This window comes from Schistocerca piceifrons, chromosome 5, assembly GCF_021461385.2.
Source record: "Schistocerca piceifrons isolate TAMUIC-IGC-003096 chromosome 5, iqSchPice1.1, whole genome shotgun sequence".
Lineage (NCBI taxonomy): Eukaryota > Metazoa > Arthropoda > Insecta > Orthoptera > Acrididae > Schistocerca > Schistocerca piceifrons.
Genome location: NC_060142.1, coordinates 701,642,314 through 701,665,507, shown reverse-complemented (window position 1 = coordinate 701,665,507; position 23,194 = coordinate 701,642,314). Strand labels below are relative to the sequence as shown.

Sequence of the window (23,194 nt, the reverse complement as noted above, 5' to 3'; positions counted from 1 at the left end):
GGAGCTAGAGATGGGCAAAGTCGGTCATCCTTGGGAACTAATTGACTGGTGATGGCTGTTTTTTTGGGAACCTTCCATTTTTGAAACTTCCTGGCAGATTAAAACTGTGTGCCGGACCGAGACTCGAACTCGGGACCTATGCCTTTCGTGGGCAAGTGCTCTATTTTTCATTCTTACTCGTTCACCGTTCATTGTGCTTGGTATATGGTTCTTATGAAAAATTGAAAATTAGTTGCATAGGTGACTCCCCCCTGGAGTACAGTTTTTATTCTTAACAGAATTCTCACACACTTGTAATTTTCGTGATTCTGCAAAACATCTCGTTTAGCCAACTGTAGCGTTATGTGGCTGATCACGGTGAAATAATATAAGGTGGCGCACGAAAAACCGGCCCCGAGTACAGACAGGCTGCTCGCCACTTACGCACGATTTGTTGACCGCTACGAGCAGAATAGATAAACATGTGATAATTAGGCAGTGAAGAAATAACAAATAAGCTAATGCAAACAACTTCGAAACAATAGATGACGACTGGTAAGCGACAATGAGCAGTCTAGTACTCGGGGCCGATTTTTCGTGCGCCACCCTGTACCGCTGAAATAATATTGAAGGAGTTCTCATATTCTCTTTACAAAATGTGACACTATACACGCGATTACGAAGCGCGGGCTTCATTCGATTGTAAATCGGTCTGCTTTCCATAACAATGAACATGCTCTTTTACCTTGGATCAAGAAAAGACGGAAGATGGTCACTTGTGTGTGCCGTACTGACGTTCTTTACATATGTAACAACAAAAAATCTTGCCTTTTTACAAGTATTTCTTCTGCTGTTTATCGAAATAGTGAAGTAAGCTCATACGCCATTTTGTTACCTGAAAAGATGTGTGTATTACATACCACGTAATTTTTATGTAATTTACGTAATTATGAAATACATTTTAATTACCGGTCGTGGACGCCGAACGAATACGAAAAGAACCAGAAGTTCAGAGTTCAAAACAGGTTTGAAAGAGATCTGCAATGGGCGTGCGAAGTGAACGAAACGAACAACAACTCAATACTGAACTATGATCAGTCGGCAGCGGAACTGCGACGAGTGGCCACGCGGAGAAGGAAGAGCCCGGCCGAGCGAGACCGAGACAGGCGGGAACGGGACCGAGGCTGGACGAAACCGGCCGACGTGCCGTTCGGGAACGAGACCGACAGTTTCTCGTTCCTGGGAACTATAAGTAGAAAGCCGCGACCGAGACCGAGACCGAAACATACGGGAACGGGACCGAGGCTAGAACGAGACCGGCCGGCGTGCCGTTCGGGAACGAGACCGACCGTATCCCGTTCCCGGAAACTATAAGTAGTGTAACACCTTGGTTCAGTTTACAGTGATAAAAGCTATAGAAAGAACAATTTAAAATTAAGAATAGAATTTTTAGAGGGGAAAATAGTGTAGAATCAGAGTTTGGTAACTGCAGATCAAAACTATAGTATATCAGCAAGTAGTTTAGCGTCTAAGTACAGCAAAGCCACGGAAGCTCCGTCTTGGAGAAGACAGTCTCGTTAAACTCTTGTGATGAAAAACCTATAAAAACGCCTGATCGTCATTATTGCCGCCTTTTTTCCTTGATTGTTTCGTTAAAGGGTGGGGAACCCGTGTCAGTCAGCGAGACAATAATTAGATTGGACTTTATCGTGTTAAGATTCACGATAAACTGTTAAAATATTACGGAGATTAAAAGTGATGTAGTGTACAATCTCTGACTGTTGGTGGCAACGGAGTATTAAGGGGATTTTAGGGCTTTAGTGCTAGATTGGAACTTTACGGACATACCTCGCATGTCGGGTCTGATGGTCTCGTGGTGCCGTCAGTCGAATGCGATAGAAGGCGGGGTTACCTCATGGGAAGTGAACAAATACATTCACTGAACGGTCTCTGCGTACCTAGTGCTACTGTGTAGTTTGAAACTTAGCTTCGGTTCGCTACTAATGAGAGTGTGTTTAGATATTTTTTTGTTAATTTAGGGTAGCAGATAATGACGAAAAAGTAAATGTCTTATATGTTAGGACATCTTCACAATAGATGGCAGGTAGAACAGGACAGCTTATCAGAGGAAGGTAGAGTTGTTGTAATACGTTTCGGTTTATGACTGGGATCTATCTTGTATGAAAATGGATGTAGTATTGAACAGTATAGCAGAAAAAGAGAAAAACTTTGCTGTTATATGAAGGGCTTATTTCAGTAGTGGTACAAGTCCATTATCTCCACTTTTCTGCCTATAATGCTTCTGAAATTAATGATCCAAACAAACAGAAAGGTTCATTTCTAGCAATAAGCCATATGCTTGAATATTTATGGCATCTCAACTGCAGATTTTTCACCGCTCATTTAACTTTAGGACTCTGTATCTCAGAATGAACAAAAAGGAACTTGTACCACTATTGAAATAAGCCCTTCATATATCTGGTAAACATAACAAAAAGGTTCCTGATTTCAATAAAATATATGATCGTTCTTTTTCCGGAAAAAAACATATAGTGATTGCTCCGGGACTGGTAACAAAAAACATGAGCAAGATGTGATTGATAAAATCGGAACAGCGTATCGTGGTACAAAGAAAGGGAGAGGTCTTGTAGTGTCAACTAAAGACTATTCTACAAAACACCGTTATTAAATTTTGCGTTGCGTAATGGTACAGAAGATCTGTGGAATGTGAACCAGCTGGTTCTCGATGTGGCTAAAAGAGATGGTGATGCCTTGCAATGTTCGCAAGTTAAAAGACAAAAGAAAAAAATCAGCTTGTTCGGTCAGGTTACTAGCCACCCTGTGTAAAAGAGACTGATGTGTGTGATTGGATTGAGGAGTTCCTAGATAACAGGACGCAGCATGTCATTCTCAATGGAGAGAAGTCTTCCGAAGTAAGAGTGATTTCAGGTGTGCCGCAGGGGAGTGTCATAGGACCGTTGATATTCACAGTATACATAAATGACCTGGTGGATGACATCGGAAGTTCACTGAGGCTTTTTGCAGATGATGCTGTGGTGTATCGAGAGGTTGTAACAATGGAAAATTGTACTGAAATGCAGGAGGATCTGCAGCGAATTGACGCATGGTGCAGGGAATGGCAATTGAATCTCAATGTAGACAAGTGTAATGTGCTGCGAATACATAGAAAGATAGATCCCTTATCATTTAGCTACAAAATAGCAGGTCAGCAACTGGAAGCAGTTAATTCCATAAATTATCTGGGAGTACGCATTAGGAGTCATTTAAAATGGAATGATCATATAATGTTGATCGTCGGTAAAGCAGATGCCAGACTGAGATTCATTGGAAGAATCCTAAGGAAATGCAATCCGAAAACAAAGGAAGTCGGTTACAGTACGCTTGTTCGCCCACTGCTTGAATGCTGCTCAGGAGTGTGGGATCCGTACCAGATAGGGTTGATAGAAGATATAGAGAAGATCCAACGGAGAGCAGCGCGCTTCGTTACAGGATCATTTAGTAATCGCGAAAGCGTTACGGAGATGATAGATAAACTCCAGTGGAAGACTCTGCAGGAGAGACGCTCAGTAGCTCGGTACGGGCTTTTGTCAAAGTTTCGAGAACATACCTCCACCGAAGAGTCAAGCAGTATATTGCTCCCTCCTACGTATATCTCGCGAAGAGACCATGAGGATAAAATCAGAGAGATTAGAGCCCACACAGAGGCATACCGACAATCCTTCTTTCCACGAACAATACGAGACTGGAATAGAAGGGAGAACCGATAGAGGTACTCAAGGTACCCTCCGCCACACACCGTCAGGTGGCTTGCGGAGTATGGATGTAGATGTAGATGTAGATAGACGACAGAAACTCAAATTATCTGCTGATACGAGTGAATTCAGAGGTACCGGTTTTCAGATATTAACGTGTGGACTTTTGAAAGTGTCGTGTGCCGTTAGTTGCGAATCCGGACGTAGGGCGCGGGCATATCGCCATTTGCGGACTATTCCTCCAGGCTAGGAACCTTTTAAATAGACCATCATCCATCACCATCTTAATCCTTGAATATAGAGAGAAAGTGAAATACAAAAGTGTTGTACTTATGTCATTTACCTAGTACTAATCAGTGAAGGTTTTACAGAACCAAAGCTATTCAGCAATAAGTCAGCACCATCTAGAGGAAAGCGTAGGCATTAACTAACACGCTAACTGAAGTGAACGTTTACGCCCGTTTTACGGACTGCTTAATATGAACTTTTGTGACTCTTTGACGTCCCCACTCCCTCCGAAAGGTGGCGCAGGCTGTCTTAATCATAAAAGGGGAGAGTTTTAGCCGGGCAAATTACTAAATAAAGACTCACAGTAATAGCAAAACACAAGGCTCGCGCCTCATCGGAGAGTCGTCGCTGTCACGTCGGGAAGTAAAGCCGGAAAACCGACCGACGATACGTGTCTACGAGCAGACGCCGACGTGGAGAACCTAAAAAGGGAACCACAAGAGAGTTGGGGATGCTTCAGTAGAAAGCCTCGAACGAGACCGAAACAGACGGGAACGGAACCGAGGCTGGAACGAGACCGGCCGTATCCCGTTCGCAGGAACTATAAGTAGAAAGCCGCGACCGAAGTGGACTATGAAAGACCGTTCCTCAGAATTCGTTCCTCGCTGTTCCGTTCATCTTGGTGAACCGTTCCTTTGGACCCGTTAGTTCGCGAACGACTCATCTCTGGTGGGAGCCAGCTTCGACACAAGTAAGGAAGGACAGAAGTTGCGATGGCCTGTGGCAGGAACCAAAATAATCTGTGCAAAACACTTTCAAATTAGTAGTAAACTTGATTTCTATTGAGGAAAGAAACAATACTTAGCTTCCTGCGTCTGCTGTGCCTCCTACACGCAATTACGTTACTCGCTATTACTGCTCGCAGAACACAGGCTAAGAAACGTCTTCCTATTACTCAGTACTGATGCTCTAGAAGTCTGCTACCGAACTGGACCCGACCACCGACGGGTGGCTGGTGAAGCCAACGTTGACAGGGGCGCTGACCTCTGTCTCCCTAGAGGTGTGGCAGTGCCCGCTCTTTCCATTGGCGTGCGGGTCAACGCCTTCTTGATGCCGTTTCGCGGCGCAGCGCTGGTAGGTGTCAAGTGGATGCCTTAGGACTGCACAATAGGAGTATGTGATAACAAATTCAGGGAAAGTGGGAAATACATGTCAGAGTAAAGGGTCACAACAATACTCACCCTCTTCCCCCTAGCGGCAACGCAGGGATGTATTCTTGCATTTAAACGATCATAAAGGTGCCGAATAGCATCCTGCGACAGTGCGACCCTAGCATCTTTGGCCTTTTGTTGCAATTCGCCAATGGTTCTTGCAGGCCCTGGAGAACAAAGTTCTTGTTTCGTCATGTCCCATGCGTGCTGAACTGGCGGAAGATCAAGCAGTCTTGCTGGCCAGGGTAGTTGTTGTCCACTATGAAGGGCAGTTTGTGTTCCAGAAGCCCGTATGTGGACGCGCATTGTCCTGCTGAAAAAGCACATCACCTTACTGTCGAAGAAATGGCAGTTGCATAGGGATAACAGCCTCTGCAATATGCAGTGCAGTGGGCGCTAGTTAAGTTACACTGCAGAAACACCAAATGTGACCGCGAATTCCAACATGCCCCCCCCCCCCTGCCACGCCGTGAAGCCTGGACGAGACGTGTGTTGTGGACGAATGCACTGTGGGATAGGCAGCTCGTCGCGTCTACGCCATACACATTTTTGTCCATCACTCGCATACAGACAGAATCTGCTCTCATCGCTGGAGACAATAGACCGCCCCTCCATTCTCCAGTCAACTCTTTCACGACACCAAAGTAACCATGATGAGCGATGTGGTGTCAATGGTAGCCTGGCTAGATTAACTGGTGTTCTTAGTCCTACTGTAGTCAGATGGTTCACAGAAGTCCCTGATTTCACAGCAGTTGCAACGTATGCCCAGACCTCGTCCGTGGATGATGTTCGGTCGGCCACCGCCGCTCGCACAGTAAGTCTAGCATGGCGTGCGTCGGTACCACGCGGACTTCCAGCACCTCGCCTACATATATGGGAATGTTCCACAGTCTACATTTGATGCAGCGACACACCACCGATACACTGTGCCCACCATATGCAGCAATCCACCGAGATGTCTGTCCAGCTTCCAGCAAGCCCGCAATACGATCCCGTTAAAACTGCTGAAGCTGTTCAACAGGAGTGCGCTATCGTCGTTGGGACATGGTTGTACACTGGAACGGGCGTTGTACACACAGTTCACCGCTAGACTCAGTAGAGTTACTACTTGTAGATTCAAAACAGAGAATGCAGAGGGAGGACTTCTGATCGCCTGATCGTCAATGACCGTGACAGATGAATCATTTACACTACAGCCCTTCAGTGTCCACATATTATACCCTGGCTACACTAAACAGATCTCTTGAGCATGGTACATTTTTTTTCTGGCAGTGTAAATGGAATAAGCGAAATAAACAAAACGCTTTGCAGTTTACATTAAAGAAATAAACTACCATAATAAAGTGACTAGATTACATCTACATCTACATCCATACTCCGCAAGCCACCTGACGGTGTGTGGCGGAGGGTACTTTTGAGTACCTCTATCGGTTCTCCCTTCTATTCCAGTCTCGCATTGTTCGTGGAAAGAAAGATTGTCGGTATGCCTCTGTGTGGGCTCTAATCTCTCTGATTTTATCCTCATGGTCTCTTCGCGAGATATGAATAGGAGGGAGCAATATACTGCTTGACTCCTCAGTGAAGGTATGTTCTCGAAACTTCTACAAAAGCCCGTACCGAGCTACTGAGCGTCTCTCCTGCAGAGTCTTCCACTGGAGTTTATCTATCATCTCCGTAACGCTTTCGCGATTACTAAATGATCCTGTAACGAAGCGCGCTGCTCTCCGTTGGATCTTCTCTATCTTTTATATCAACCCTATCAGGTACAGATCCCACACTGGTGAGCAATATTCAAGCAGTGGGCGAACAAGTGTACTGTAACTTACTTCCTTTGTTTTCGGACTGCATTTCGTTAAGGTTCTTCCAATGACTCTCAGTCTGGCATCTGCTTTACCGACGATCAACTTTATACGATCATTAGATTTCAAATCACTCCTAATGCCTACTCCCAGATAATTTATGGAATTAACTGCTTCCAGTTACTGACCTGCTATATTGTAGCTACGTAATTACGTACAACACCATAATTTGCGTATCTGGCACAATTATCGCTAATACGACGCAGTTTAGGTATCGCTACACACTTCATACACTGAAAGGTTTATAGTCAGTTAAATAGCTAACCGTGTATCTGCTTGATTAGGTAAGTCGTCGTCCATTAACCGAATCTTACATTGCTAGCCCTGATAGTATTCGCGATTCGCATTGTTGTGCATTTCTGCATCCGCTCTTTGCTTTCTTCACATCATCGCACGCACTACAGGGTTCGCATGTATTGCGTTTGTACATCCGTAGCGTAGTTAACGAGTAACTTCCCACGGGGTTCGTAGGCTACTTCATTATCTCATGTTTGTGTCCGAAGAGAACGAGGGAACAGTTATGTAATAAAACAAACGGAAGCCAATAAAATAAAACATAACAGCGCTACCAGATCATGCATGCGAAAAGTGTTTGTTTTATTTACGGGTTTGGTGCAGATTCCTTTCTGCCGAAACGCCCTCCAGGCATTCATCCGCATACAGGAGCCGGCAGTATAATGAGCTCCTGATGGAAATTCATCCGTACTTCCAGGGAGACCCCAACTTCCTGTTCCCCGCGGCCACGCATTTATTAGGAGTTACCGCTCAGAACTTAGACTCAGGGCTAGTTATGCACGCCCAAGTCAGCGGGTCATAAATTTGTCGGAAGGAGTTCTGGTTGCCTATGAATTCTCCAGTCCCCTAACCCCTAGTGGGAAATAAGATTCTATCCAAATGGCGTTAAAGCGGATTATCACTGAGATTTGCAGCTATCTTTCTTCCGCTGTTGATATTTGAAGCACATGTAATTAATTTTTAGGTTGCAGTGCTAATTATAAAATTAATATCAAGCGATACCTTCCACAACTAACGTAGTTTTGCATCTGCTTGGCTGCGAAACTGAATGTAGTGGAAACCGAAATGACTGAAAATAGATAACTTTTATTCGGGTATGTCCACTTTCTATGGAGTCTATTTGATTTCCAAATGACTCAGAGATACATCTGTCAGGAAGCTCGATATACTACTGCACATGGCTGGAACCTCTTTCTTTTGATAAACTATCCCATTAAAAGTAAGCTGATTATGCGACTACATCATTGGCAGTTGCCGGTAACTTCTGATTTTTTGAGACAGATACCCTTTATATTTTACTAAATTTTTGAAGAAGATAGCAGAGTCTCCGAGTATTTTTCCGTTTTTATTACATACGTTTATCCATATGTGCCTGCAACTATTGGGGTTGGTACATTTCCAATTCTAACGTTTAGATCTCCCATAAAGAACATGTGGTTTTTATTCAAGCTCATAATCGTCATATGTAATTATTTGTGAAAGGACCTGGAGGAGTCAATACTTCATTCTTGTGGAGCATTAGTTCCTATTGTTCTTTGGATTCCACTTTTACCTATAACTCCTACTAGTACAATGCCTGCATTTCCATTTCATAGACAAGTATTTTATTATAATATTTTCTACGATGTAGATGACATCATTTTTACATCCTCTTTTTTTCCTGTTTTACGCAGTTGTAGATCAAAGTATACTTCTCTACATATTCATTTCCAGTTCCTTCCTCAGCACCACATCGGAAATGCTTCCATTAATGGATAAGTAATTACTGAATGCGAATGCAACTTACAAAACGTAAGATCAGATTTTTTCCTTTTTCTCCGATGTCAAGTGAGCATACTGATGTTTATGGATCTGACAATGAATGTTAAGAACTGCATTATGCAATATACGGATGTAGCGGTATATTTTAATAGAGACGATTTATTACGGTTCAGCATCAAACCATTTCAGCTATGCATTTGCTTAATTAGAATAATAGTTATCAGATTACATCGTTCCATTGTTGATATTAGCTATAAATACGTAACATTAGGTTCATTTAACCTCATAGATGTATTTGTGTTGCATCACATCTGCCTGAATGGCCGAGGTGGTCTAGGAAATCGCTCGCCAGGCACGGAGAATCCAGGTTTAAGTCCTGGCCCAGTCACAAATTTTCGAGTGCAGCTGTTGAATTATTTCAATGCTCAAAGTAGCTACGTCGTACAAATTTTCCTTTAGATACTTCACACTTGTCTGACATTAACTGTCGGTCTCTGAGGGGCTTCATTTTTTTAGGTGGACGGGTAGATAAGAAATGAGCAGTATATGTCACTGCAGGCTTTCTCCTCATCTTCCAATGATAATATCTTCTCAGGTGATCAGCCTATTTCTGGCGTCGTCTTGCCGCAAAGTTTTCGCCTGAAGATGATGGGAACGAAACTCATCGAAACGTTGCGACAAGACGATGCCACTATTGAGATGATCACCCACGAAGACTTTATCACAAGAAATGAAGAGATTCTCCGCAGAATCGACGAGGACAGGAACATATGGAAAGAAGTGAGAAGATGAAGAAAGAGGATAGTAGGGACAAGTGTTGAGACATTAGGAAATAACTTCCATCCTTCTAGAGGGAACTCTAGAAAATAAAAAACTGGAGGGAAAGCCAGAGATTTGCTATACCCAGCAAATAATTGAGAGCGGTGGATGCAACTGCTGCTGAGAGATGAAGAGAGGGGCGTAGGAGAGGAATTTGTGGCGAGCTGCATCAAACCAAATGGAAGACTCATAGCCACCTCCACTGCCACGCCTTTCTGCCTCTCTAAAAATCGAACGATTTCTCTTCTTCCTAGGTGAGTTTATGCATTACTGTACATCACTCTTTTCCTTTCTACCAGTACTATTTTCATTGTTATAGAACTAATAAATCTGAAACATATATATATAAAGATGGTTTCTGGACAACTTCCAGGCAACAATATGAGACAAGAAGGCTTCGATGGCATACCACAGAAAATTTCGTTGCTGACAGAAATATGTACGCCCACCGAGGAATGTCTGCAGCTGTTGGCGCACCGATGTCGTCGCCCCATTTATTCATCTTGGTTTACTCAGCTAGACGTTGGGGTGTGGCATGTGTTGAAGGCAGGGGTGGGGGGGACCAAAACACCGCATTCTGTATTCCCCAAATCGCTGAAGCTCTCGTGGCGCTTCTCTGTGAGGCCGTGCGCAGGGATCAAAACACCTACCGAGATCGCGCCGTGTCCAAAAACCGGATACGTGTGGAGGAGAACTGGGTTCAACTCCGGGTTCGGTCATTCAGATATTTGGTTTTTCGCTCGTTCCGTTACCATCTCAGGCGAACGCTGAGATATTCCCTTCCGAAAGGCGGAAGATGACATCTTTCTTCCATCTTTGACATAGCTTCGTTTTCAGTTACCTCGACCGATCGAGGTAGCGCGGAAGTTAAGAAAAATAACTCGCATTTGAAGGACCGGGATTCAAATCCCTGGTTTCCATCACTACTTTGGTTTTCTGTTGTTTCCGAGGAACGCTTAAAGTAACTGACACGACAGCAACTTTGAACAGGGCACAGCCGATGTTCTTTCTTCTCCTTGTCCGTTCCGATCATGTGCTCTGTCTCTACTGACCTCGTCGTCGATGGGTCGATAAAACCTTATCTTTCTTCCTTGTGCACCAGCGAGGTACTGTGTGTGTGTGTGTGTGTGTGTGTGTGTCTAGACAATCGTGGACACTAGCGAGAGTCACTTTGTCACGTGGTCCGTATCACTACATTAGAGACACCACAGGACATTACACATAGAAGTTACGTATCTATAAAAATTCTGTGGAGCATACTCTATTACTGAAGCTAGCCGAACCACCAACAATTAAAATAACGACAGTGAGACGATGATAAACGCATAGGCTGTATTTAGAACGCTCAGAAAAAAGGTCTGATAATAAGATGTAGCGATTATTTTTGGACCCTCAGTTTGCGATAATTTTATTCAATGATGTTTCACTGTCCGCGAGTGTGCTGAAGGCCCTATGCAGATTAAGTAACAAATTTTCTGCTGCGTCATCTAGACCAAACACTTTCTTCACTAAGAAGTAAGTGCTGGCAGCCCGGATGAGCTCTTACAATCGGGTTCTTTTTTCTGGCGGGGGGAGGAGGGGGGAGGGGGTAAAATCGGCCTTTTGCAGACGCGGGAAGAAAGTCGACAGGAGCTTACAAATTCAATAAAATGATTGTCGTTTGAGTTTGGTAAAGCAGCCTAATCGTGCAGGCCGGTCGCGGTAGCCGAGCGGTTCTAGGCGCTTCAGTCCGGAACCGCGCGACGGCTACGGTCGCAGGTTCGAATCCTGCCTCGGACATGGATGTGTGTGACGTCCTTAGGTTAGTTAGGTTTAAGTAGTTCTAAGTTCTAGGGGACTAAAGACCTCAGATGTTGAGTCCATAGTGCTCAGAGCCATTTGAACCGTTTGAACTAATTGTACACGTATAAAGACAAAGGCTATCGTTTACCACAGTTTCACAGCATAATTCTTATCAGCCTGCGGGCCGGAGGCTCGGTGTTGAAGTGCCAGACTGCAGATCCAAACATGTCAGGTTCGATATTCTTTCAATTCTAGGAATCCTATCCTTCATCTATAACTTCTTTAACATCCTGGAAAAAATTTTTAATGTGGAAAACGGCGAGTTGGATCGTGCTTCGGAGCAGGCGCAGGTCCAGGGTTCGGCTCTAGGAGAGTGAGGGAAGCAGCGTTCACAGTTTTTCTCTACCACTCCTCTCCTACTCCAAATAATAATACTGAAATATATAAAATGTTTTAATATATAATCATAATAATTTGTTTATGTCGGTGGTTAGTACAGTGGATGGGGGAAGGGTCATGACTAGACCGCGGACCTTTAGGTGGAAAACTATTCTTCCGTGAGTTCTTAGTTGCAAATAAACTTGTATTTATGTGTCCCTAGACTAATTAAACTAGAAAGCGTTAATTTTACAGCAGCTAAAACAGCCTATTTCGACGTTAACGCCTGTTTTTACCTATTTTAACTTTAAAATCCTAAAAAGTATCTACTACTCTAACAAATTCTTTTATTTTCAAAAGATATGAATTGTTTACGAGACTCGAAGGTGGGAAGTCTGAAACCGATATGAAGTAAACTATAGCTCCCAGAACCCTGGCCAACTGCGTGTTTCCACAAAGATATTCGTAGTTCTTGAAATGAGCCCAGATGAAAAAGACATAAAAAACAAGGACAGAGTTAAAGCTGTCTAGTCATTGCAGTAATAAAACCTCATCCCTCTTCTTGGTTATTCATGGACTCATTATAGGAAGGCGAGTCAATTATCGAATTTTTGATATCCACCCGCCAGACTACTGATGAATGTATAAAGTGTAGCTCGTTCATTGTTTAATAGCTATTCAGTGTTTCAACGGAAGAAAATGCCGAAAAGAGGAATTGTGCGCAACAGCATACATACATGGAAATTCCAGTTCCTCTGATAGTAGCATTCCTGTCCAACATGTGCCGAAAGTGAAGTATGCCCCTGTCACATCCACCGATGTAAAACACGAGAAGTCAACACTTCTTACCTACCCCCCACTTTTGTACCTCTGTTAGAACTAGAATTTCCTAACCGCGCACCGATTGCACAATAATGGTGATTTATAAAATAGGAACGTAACTTTATAAAAATTATAAAGCAGAGTCAAAGCAAATTAAAGCATATAACAGGTGTTACTTAACAAACACTTTGTCTCATTTTTATTTAAAACATTGTGAAAATATTTTTAAAACACCTATAGAATACCATCAATGCTGGAACGTCCACCAGTGAGCGGTACGGTAGGGACCAGGTTCAGTAGCACTGATGTACTGCGTTCTTCTTTGGCATATAAATTAATACCCACAGGCACAAGCCACAGTTTTACTCTTGAAAACCTAGAATAGGTTTTACTTATTCGGTGTGAATCTAACTATGCTCTGAATCCAAAACGAAACTTTCGCTCTGCAGCGGCGTGTGCACTGATATGAAAGTGCCTGGCAGATCAAAACTGTGTGCCGGAACCAAGACTTGAACTCGGGACCTTTGTCTTTCGGGGGAAGTGCTGTATGGCTGAGATACCCAAGCACGACTCAGGAGCCTCCTCACAGCTTTAATTCTGCCAATACCTCGTCTGCTACCTTCCAAACTTCACAGAAGCTCACCTGCGAACCTTGCACAACTAGCATTCCTGGAAGAAAGGATATTGCGGAGACACGGCTTAGCCACAGCCTGGGGGAGGTTCCCAGAATGAGATTTTCACTCTGCAGCGGAGTGTGCACGGATTTGAAAGCACAGGTCCCAAGTTCGAGTCTCGGTCCGGCACACACTTTCGATCTGCCAGGAAGTTTTATGCTCTGAATGTTTGAAACCAATGGTTTTTTCGGCACTTATTAAGTTACAAAAAAATGGTTTAAATGGCTCTGAGCACTATGGGACTCAACTGCTGTGGTCATCAGTCCCCTAGAACTTAGAACTACTTAAACCTAACTAACCTAAGGACGTCACACACACCCATGCCCGAGGCAGGATTCGAACCTGCGGCCGTAGCAGCAGCGCGGCTCCGGACTGGAGCGCCTAGAACCGCACGGCCACCGCGGCCGGCTATTAAGTTACATTTTACGCGTATTTCAACATACGACTGTATGCGTTTTATACTGTATTTTTTTTTTTTGGAAAAACTAGCGGACGGAGCGACACGCAGCGTCAGGGGATATTAGTCGGCCGCGCCCCATCAGGAGCTGAGTTCATCAGCGCAACTGAGGATGGGGGCATGTTTCATCGCCGAAATAGCGTCCCTACTGGACGCTGTGCTCCGGCAGAAAATGGTTCAAATGGCTCTGAGCGCTATGGGACTTAACTTCTGAGGTCGTCAGTCCCCCAGAACTTAGAACTACTTAAACCTAACTAACCTAAGGACATCACACACATCCATGCCGGAGGCAGGATTCGAACCTGCGACCGTAGCGGTCACGCTGTTCCAGACTGTAGCGCCTAGAACCGTTCGGCCACCCAGGCCGGCGGACCGGCAGATCGCCCGTGGTCTGTTCGATCAACAAATACGACGGAAGAAACTGAAAAATCACGAAAGTTATTTAGTTTTCCATAATAATGAGTAAATCACTTTTTGGAGCTCCTTGTAATTGGTAGCAAAGGCTAAAGCTCCGCGTGGAATTCTTGCGGATCCGCTTATAGGGCTCACTTTTGTGCAATAAGTGGATCTGTTATTTTATTTATTATTTATTTAGCACGTATAGTTCCGTAGGACGAAATTGAAGAGCAAACCTCCATTGTCATCGAACGTGTCAGTACATGACACTACAACAGAAAAGTAATAACAGATACAATAAAATGTTTGTGAATCCCGAAAGTACGTCAAGCTATAAATTTATGTAAACGCAGTCAACAATATAACACAGAACCAAGTTTAATTTTTAAAGGAACTCCTCCACAGAATAGAAGGAATGATCCATGAGGAAACTCTCCAGTTTAGATTTGAAAGCGTGCGGATTATTGATGAGATTTTTGAATTCTTGTCGTAGCTTATTGTAAATGGATGCACCAGGATACTGCACGGCTTTCTGCACAAGAGTCAAATAAATGCCATCCACATGCAGATTAAATTTCTGCCTAGTATTAACTGAGTGAAAGCTGTTAATTCTGGGGAATAAACTGACATTTTTAACAAGAAACCATAGTAAATAATATATATCCATTGATAGGCCAATGTCAGAGTACCAAAAGTAATTAACAGTGGTCGACGAGAGGTTCCCGAGCTTACGCCGAACCGCTCGTTTCTGAATCAAAAATACCCGTTGAGAATGGATAGAGTTACCCCAAAATACAATACCAAACGTCGTAAACAAATGAAAGTAAGCAAATTAGACTACTTTTCGTGTCGAAGTATCACTTACTTCAGATACTGTTCTAAGAGTAAAAGTGGCACCATTAAATCTTTGAACAAGATCCTGAACATGGGCTTTTCACAACAGTTTATTGTCTATCTGAATACCTAGAAATTTGAACTGTTCAGTCCTACTAAATATTTACTCATTCGTGTAATTAAAACCTCAGGTTTGGTTGAATTATGTATCATAAACGGTAAAAACTGAGCCTTGTGATTTAACTTTAGTTTATTTTCAACAAGCCTTGAATTTATGTCTTGTACTGCACTATTTGAAACAGTGTCAACGTGCACGTAACATACTTTACTACCAAGTCTCATCAACAAACAGAAATATTTTAGAATCACCTTCAATGCTAGAAGGCATGTCATTTATAAAATAATGGCATTAGAAAGTTCTTCCTGTGAAGTAAAGTTTCTTCAAAGTCTGAAACTGTTTGATACGAGAATTTGAAGCGATGGTAATGTTGAACGTTAGGCGACGCAAAAGCACTGATATAAAGTGAAAAGGTTCATATTCTAGGTAATTCATGATCGTTAGGTACCTCATTAATTAACAAAAAAAATAGTAGTTTCTGTTGCCCTTTATGGAGAGGAGCTGTAAAGGGTGCAAAACGCAAAGAATACTCGCTCGTTTCAAGAGTATAAAACTTGGAAAGTATACATTTTCTCCAACATGAAGCTCTTTATGTTACTTAGAAGTCCCCTTTCACAGTAGTCGTAAACCCGCCTCTTTTTTTCCCGTCTCGCTGGTTCCGTGAAATAATAAAAGCAGCCCATGAATGGGACGAGCCGCTACCAGCAGCGAACGTCATGAATTTTCTCCCTGGAGAAGATATAACGCATCCAACGAACAACTGACGGCTCAGGTGGGACATTTATGCCTTCGTTGTTGGCTGACTTCAACTTTCGATCTGTTTTCAAAACTTGTTTTTTTTTCTTTCCTTTAAGTGTGATATTTTTTCAGGAAATGCCGTCTCACATTTGCGGTTTTCTAACTCCGGCATATGGTACCCTTAGATACTTCGAAATTTTACTTACTCTCTGAGCCAGTTCTCCAAGGGAACAGTTGTAGGATTTTTAGTCAATATAGGACCGATCATTCTGATTAATATTTTCTGCGGCTGTCATTAACAACAACTGTGGTCGATCTTATCGGGTTGATTTACATCTGCATCTACTTGTATACTCCGCAGTCCACTGTACAGTGCATGGTGGAGGGCACTCTGTACCACTACTAGTTCCACTCGCAGACAGAGCGAGGGAAACACGACTGTCTGTATCCCTCCATTTGGGCCCATATTTCTCGTATCTTATCTTTGTGCTCCTTACGCGAAATGTATGTCGGCGACAGTAGGATCGCTCTATAGTCAGCTTCAAATGCCATTTCTCTAAATTTTCTCACTAAGGTTCCTCGAAAAGAAAGCTACCTTCCCTCCAGGTACTCAGATTTGAGTTCCCGTAGCATTTCCGTAACACTTGCTTGTTGTTCGAATCCACCGCTAACAAATCTAGCAGCCCGTCTCTAAATTGCTTCGATGTATTGCCTTAACCTGACCTGGTGCGGACCTCAAACACTCGAGCAGTACTCAAGAATAAATCGCTCTACCGTTCTAAATGCGGTCTCCTTTACAGATGAACCATACTCTCCCTGAATTGTCCCAATAAACGGAAGTCGACCATTTACCTTCCCTACCACAATCCTCAAGTGCTCGTTCCACTTCATATCGCTTCTCAGGACACTACTAATGTTGTATCCGTACATTGAAGGTTTGTTATTCCTACCCATCCGCTTTAACTTATATTTTGCAACATTTACAGCTGTCTGCCATTCATCAAACCAACTAGAATTTTTTTCTAAGTCATCTTGTACCAACCTACAGTCACTCATCTTCGACACCTGTCACAGCTCTTGCGCAATTGTCTGTCAATCTCTATTTTTTCTGGCGTCTATGTTCCTTTTTCCTCGCTTCATTTGCTGTATGTAGAATGTAAAACAGCACCTTCCGTCCCTCGTTCCCCTCTCCCCCCCCCCCCATTTCTCTCTCTCTCTCCTCCCTCCCCCCCCCCCCCTCTCTCTCTCTCTCTCTCTCTCTCTCTCTCTCTCTCTCTCTCCCTCTCCCTGTCTCTCCCTCTCCCCACCCTTCTTGTCCCTTCATCCTCTCTGTTTCCTTCGTCCACTTACCGTGCAGACCTCTGATCGAAAAGTGTACAGCGTATGTGCTCTATCGCTGTGGCTGAATTTACCATCTGCACGCACCACGAATAAAGTCGGTCTGCCCCCTCCCCACCCAATCACCTTTCCCTCTTTTCTGCCCAGCGGTACCCGGAAAGTTGCCACTACCGCTTCGGGAGTAAGCTTCTGGGCTGTTGTCTGGTACAACCAGCTCAATGAAATCCGATTACACGTTTATGCCACTATTGATGGGGCTGGCCCTCTTGAGCGTTTCTTTTTTGCCGTCACTCCAGACACGGAAGCAAACTTTGCCTTAATAAAGCGTCGTCGGCAACGGGGCCCCAGCAAGCTTATTTCCCGCCGCGCTTCTTTTACTTGTCTGGAGGCTAACAACATAATTTTCCTGCGAGTCTTGTTTACTGCATTTATCTCGTGAAACACTCCTAATTTCCTGTGACGTAAGCGATGACTCCATCAAGTTGCTGTACACAAATCGGCTCAATTTTTTTCCTACGTCTACGCCAGTGGAAAAGTTAAATGTCTTTCCGCCTTTTAGTGTGACCTACTGACTCACTACTTAAGAAGCACTCGTAAGAGCTGGAAACAAAAAAAATTCAAGGGCATTTTCTTTAATATCGTCGTAAGTATGAAAATTGCTACGAGATACATGCTTAAACCGAACTTAGGTTTCGGTGTCAGGAAATAACAGTTCATAATTAAAGAAATGTGCATTTACGCTAAGTAATAGTTTTCGTATAGAGCTATATAGAATTAACTGACATATCACGTATGAACGATTAAAATGGATGTAGTGCTCAGCATTGTCCAAAGAAAATATATGCTAATTGCTGCAACAAAGAAAAATACTTTTACGTCGTAACCACGAGGTCAGTCACTTCATGTTGCTTGGCTTTGTCAGTGGTTTCAGAATGGTATGGGAAGTGATCACCTAAAAAGTATTGTATATGATGAAAATCGCTTTTTCATATTATTGGTCGTATTACCATAGAAAGCTGCTATGTCAAATACGTTATTGCCAACCTGTTTCAGTTTCATGAGATCATTACCGGGCTCAAACAATAACATTCAGCATTTCTGTATTACATCCATGACGTTCTGGCCTGCTTAATATTCGTTTTTTGCGAAATACGGCGTATAGGGCTGGCCAACAGACATAAATATGTCGAATTTGACTATGACAATGGATACAAATGACAGTCGGCATTGTGGAAAAGCACTTTCTGTTACCGCAGCCGTGACTTCCCTTTCAACTTCGCCAAACAATAAAGTGAGGGATAAATACTGTTAAAAGACCGGATAATGTCACGAAAAATCACTTAGCAATGAAGGTAAAATTTATTTGTTTAGTGGTAGAGTACAGGAGAAAACGAACATATAATATAAAAGGAGAGCACAACCAGGTTTCAAGACAACAGTCCCATCTTAAAATGTATACAACTGTAGCGGATGTTATCAGTCATGAATAAAGTATACAACAGATACGGATGGCTGGCTCTGAGCACTATGGGACTTAACTTCTAAGGTCATCAGTCCCCTAGAACTTAGAACTACTTAAACCTAACTAACCTAAGAACATCACACACATCCATGCCCGAGGCAGGATTTGAACCTGCGACCGTAGCGGCCGCGCGGTTCCAGACTGTAGCGCCTTTAACCGCTTGGCCACCACGGCCGGCAGATACGGATGTCTCATCAAGAGAAACGTGTGTCAAATAACGCCTAGAAAGGACGTGAGGACATAGTATGGATATTTTTATTTACGTCTTAAATCAGTGAACGTTAATGTAGTTGCACATGGAGATGGGTCTGTTGTCCAGAGACCAGGGTGTTCTCCCCTTTTATTGGAAAATGAAATTTATACTAGAGTAGCGGATGTTGTTATTGTCAGCATCATCATCATCATGAACACTTTCCAGCCTCAGGTTTGGTCTGTTTGGAACATAAGCCTCGACGTCTACTCCTGTTTCCCCACCATCGTTCTATGTTCACTCTGGTGCGGTCCTCGCCACTTTTTTTCAGCACACTTCTCCACATCTTTCAGGTATCCCTTGGTCTTCTTCTTCGTCGTTTGCTTAGCATCTCCATTTCATTATCTTCTTGGGAATCCTCTCGTTTTTTCATCATCTTTAAGTGCCCATACCACCTAAGCCTTAATGCATCCATACTGATCCGAAAGGGTTCCTCTTTCATTATTTACCGTAGCCTTCAATTTCTCATCCTATCTCTCCTTGTCGATTCTATCTTGCTTCTGAGGGACTTCAATTCACATGCCTGTAATCTGCTTATATCTCTTTACTTCATTACCTATGTTTTAGATGAATAGATCAATGCTGGGATGTAGTAACTTCGATGTATTACTTCTTTGCTTTTTTGTGATACATCTTTGTTCCAAACCAGGCTCCTAACACTTTGCAGGAATGCTTCTGCCTCTCTGCCACTTTCACAGACCTCTTTCTCATTTCTTCCATTTTTCTTTGTCACACTTCCCAAGTACTTGACACTTCCAGCTTCTCAAACTGTTCACCTCGACTCCTTATTCCGCTAGTTGGTCTATCTTTCTTTCTAGTTGTAATGAGGATTTCACATTTGTTTGCATTAAATTTAATTCCATTCTGCCTCACAGTTCCGTCCCTAACACCCAGCCGTCCCCGAATCTCCTCCTCCCTGTTTCCCCAGGTCATCAAGTCATCCGAAAACACCACTGCTTTCATCTTGTATTCTCCAGTTTTTGCTGCCATCTTGGTCATTATCTCATTCATTTCTTTTTCTTGATACAATAATTTACCAACAGCCGTATGTACTGTAGAAATTTATTTTATCAAGGGTGTTTCAAAAATGACCGGTATATTTGAAACGGCAATAAAAACTAAACGAGCAGCGATAGAAATACACCGTTTGTTGCAATATGCTTGGGACAACAGTACATTTTCAGGCAGACAAACTTTCGAAATTACAGTAGTTACAATTTTCAACAACAGATGGCGCTGCGGTCTGGGAAACTCTATAGTACGATATTTTCCACATATCCACCATGCGTAGCAATAATATGGCGTAGTCTCTGAATGAAATTACCCGAAACCTTCGACAACGTGTCTGGCGGAATGGCTTCACATGCAGATGAGATGCACTGCTTCAGCTGTTCAATTGTTTCTGGATTCTGGCGGTACACCTGGTCTTTCAAGTGTCCCCACAGAAAGAAGTCACAGGGGTTCATGTCTGGCGAATAGGGAGGCCAATCCACGCCGCCTCCTGTATGCTTCGGATAGCCTAAAGCAATCGCACGATCATCGAAATATTCATTCAGGAAATTAAAGACGTCGGCCGTGCGATGTGGCCGGGCACCATCTTGCATAAACCACGAGGTGTTCGCAGTGTCGTCTAAGGCAGTTTGTACCGCCACAAATTCACGAAGAATGTCCAGATAGCGTGATGCAGTAATCGTTTCGGATCTGAAAAATGGGCCAATGATTCATTTGGAAGAAATGGCGACCCAGACCAGTACTTTTTGAGGATGCAGGGACGATGGGACTGCAACATGGGGCTTTTCGGTTCCCCATATGCGCCAGTTCTGTTTATTGACGAAGCAGTCCAGGTAAAAATAAGTTTCGTCAGTAAACCAAATGCTGCCTACATGCATATCGCCGTCATCAATCCTGTGCACTATATCGTTAGCGAATGTCTCTCGTGCAGCAATGGTAGCGGCGCTGAGGGGTTGCCGCGTTTGAATTTTGTATGGATAGAGGTGTAAACTCTGGCGCATGAGACGATACGTGGACGTTGGCGTCATTTGGACCGCAGCTGCAACACGGCGAAGGGAAACCCGAGGCCGCTGTTGGATCACCTGCTGCACTAGCTGCGCGTTGCCCTCTGTGGTTGCCGTATGCGGTCGCCCTACCTTCCCAGCACGTTCATCCGTCACGTTCCCAGTCCGTTGAAATTTTTCAAAGAGATCCTTTATTGTATCGCTTTTCGGTCCTTTGGTTACATTAAACCTCCGTTGAAAACTTCGTCTTGTTGCAACAACACTGTGTTCTAGGCGGTGGAATTCCAACACCAGAAAAATCCTCTGTTCTAAGGAATAAACCATGTTGTCTACAGCACACTTGCACGTTGTGAACAGCACACGCTTACAGCAGAAAGACGACGTACAGAATGGCGCACCCACAGACTGCGTTGTCTTCTATATCTTTCACGTCACTTGCAGCGCCATCTGTTGTTGAAAATTGTAACTACTGTAATTTCGAAAGTTTGTCCGCCTGAAAATGTACTGTTGTCCCAAGCATATTGCAACAAACGGTGTATTTCTATCGCTGCTCGTTTAGTTTTTATTGCCGTTTCAAATATACCGGTCATTTTTGAAACACCCTGTATGTGCTACCAGTTTCGGCATTACATTGATGCCATCTTCAGTCCCCTGTACAATGGGTAGAACAAATTTACTATTATAAAAAATATAGAACATACGTTAAAAATTGACAGGTATCATGTTAACAACGTAAGTGGCTCAAAAAACATTGTATATGATTAAAACTATATGCAACATTAGGGCAATTTTTTATAATAGTACATTTGTTCTACCCATTGTACAGGGGCCTGAAGATGGCATCAATGTAATGCCGAAACTGCTAGCACATTAAAAGTTCATAAAATAAATTTGTACAATACATACGGCATTTGGTAAATTATTGCATCAAGAATTACATGCCAGCCGTTGTCCCATGGTCCATAATGGATCAACGAAAATTATCTCATTCAAGACCACAAAGAAAAGGAGAGGTGACCAAGCACTGCCCTGTTTCACCTCAGTTGTTCGCTGTGACCAATCCGTCCCTCCATTTCCCACTTTCACACAACTCAGTCTTCCACACTACATCTCCCCCACTAGGGTTGTTGTCTCTTCTCCCACTCCCTTCCTTTCTTCTGCTTCCCAGGTCTTCCTTCTACAGACGCTATCAAATACGAATGTTAACAATCATGGATAACACATACAACAGTTGTGGATAGGACACTACCAAGAGGAACTTTACAACTGACCCTCTTACAGTGCCGGACAACTATTTCTAGCAGTCAAAGATCAAGCATGCGACAGTCATCTCCGAGACAGAAGCGAGACAGCATATCGTCAGGCACCCAAACAAATACACTGCTGGCCATTAAAATTGCTACACCACGAAGATGACGTGCTACAGATGCGAAATTTAACCGACAGGAATAAGATGCTGTGATATGCAAACGATTAGCTTTTCAGAGCATTCACACAAGGTTGGCGCCGGTGGCGACACCTACAACGTGCTGACATGAGGACAGTTTCCAACCGATTTCTCATACACAAACAGCAGTTGACCGGCGTTGCCTGGTGAAACGTTGTTGTGATGCCCCGTGTAAGGAGGAGAAATAAGTACCATCACGTTTCCGACTTTGATAAAGGTCGGATTTTAGCCTATCGCAATTGCGGTTTATCGTGTCGCGACATTGCTGCTCGCGTTGGTCGAGATCCAATGACCGTTAGCAGAATATGGAATCAGTGGGTTCAAGAGGGTAATACGGAACGCCGTGCTGGATCCCAACGGCCTCGTATCACTCATCGACATACTGGCGTATCACCCGGCGTGATGGTATGGGGTGCCATTGGTTACACGTCTCGGTCACCTCTTGTTCGCATTGACGGCACGTTGAACAGTGGACGTTACATTTCAGACGTGTTACCACCCGTGACTCTATCCTTCATTCGATCCCTGCGAAACCCTACATTTCAGCATGATAATGCACGACCGCATGTTGTAGGTCCTGTACGGGCCTTTCTGGATACAGAAAATGTTCTACTGCTGCCCTGGCCAGCACATTCTCCAGATCTCTCACCAATTGAAAACGTCCGGTCAATGGTGGCCGAGCAGCTGGCTCTTCACAATACACCAGTCATTACTCTTGATGAACTGTGATATCGTGTTGAAGGTGCATGGGCAGCTGTACCTGTACACGCCATCCAAG

General features: G+C 43.6%; 1 protein-coding gene across 1 annotated transcript in view; it reads left to right on the top strand.

Annotated features, from left to right (window-relative positions):
• The window catches only part of LOC124799210 (tensin-1), a 524,781-nt gene that overhangs the window by 100,133 nt on the left and 401,454 nt on the right, over window positions 1-23,194 (top strand). The gene's annotated exons all lie outside the window — the stretch shown is intronic.